We start from the raw sequence: 910 nt of genomic DNA, 5'->3' as shown, positions 1-910 counted from the left end.
GAGGTGCGGGGAGGGCGTCCAGCAGCAACACCCCGCGAGCCCGAGCACCGGCTGGGGGTCCACTCGCCGCATCCCCTGCTCCACCCTCCCCACTTTTTTTATTTTTTATTTTTGCACTTTTTTCCCCAAGAAGACCAGCTCCCCACTTAAACAAAATCCGGGTAGATTCAATCCCCTCTCTCTTTGGGTACTGATTCCTCCGACTATATATCTTCAGTTGTCACATTGCCCGCCTGCCCCCCTTCTTCTCTGACCGACTGCCAGGTGCCCCTGACCCTGGCGCTTTTCACAGCACACCCTCGCCCCGGGGGGCTGCAGCGCTGTTCCCACCCGTTTACCTCTCCTCTAGAACCGCCCTCCTCTGAGTCTCACCCCAACTTGGGTTTCCTCCGGGCCCTCCCGGGAGTGAGATCCGGAGCGTGCGGAGAGTCGGGGGTCGAGGACAGTCAGGAGGTTCTGGGACTACCCAGCCCTCTCCTTCCCACGGGCACCCCTGAATCAAACCCCCGCCGTCTCCTAAGCTGGAAAACTCGCTGGCGTCCTCTTCAGGGCTACAAAGAGCTGCTCTGGAAACGTCTCCCCGGGGAGGAGAACACGTCCACCACGTGTGTCTAAATCTGTACTTATAGATTCGCAGTATCATCTGGGAGAGCAGGCATCGTGTTCGCATCCCAATCGTTCTGTAAAGCAGACGGGCCCTGGGCCCACAGGGCGTCCCTGGTTCTCACCAGCATCCCCCACCCCACCCAGGGATGCTTCTCACTCCCTGAACGCCTTTCTCCAGGACACAGGGAGGTGGCGCCTCCCCAGGGGAATTGTCACAGCTGAGGGACCGTGAAAGCCAGCACGCCCGGTGGCTCCTGCGTTCACTAAACAAAAGCTTATTCAGTGCCCAGTGCGTGCCAGCCCA

This window comes from Mandrillus leucophaeus, unplaced genomic scaffold (genome assembly GCF_000951045.1).
Source record: "Mandrillus leucophaeus isolate KB7577 unplaced genomic scaffold, Mleu.le_1.0 Scaffold16, whole genome shotgun sequence".
Classification (NCBI taxonomy): Eukaryota; Metazoa; Chordata; class Mammalia; order Primates; family Cercopithecidae; genus Mandrillus; species Mandrillus leucophaeus.
Note: the sequence above shows the minus strand (reverse complement) of the source record.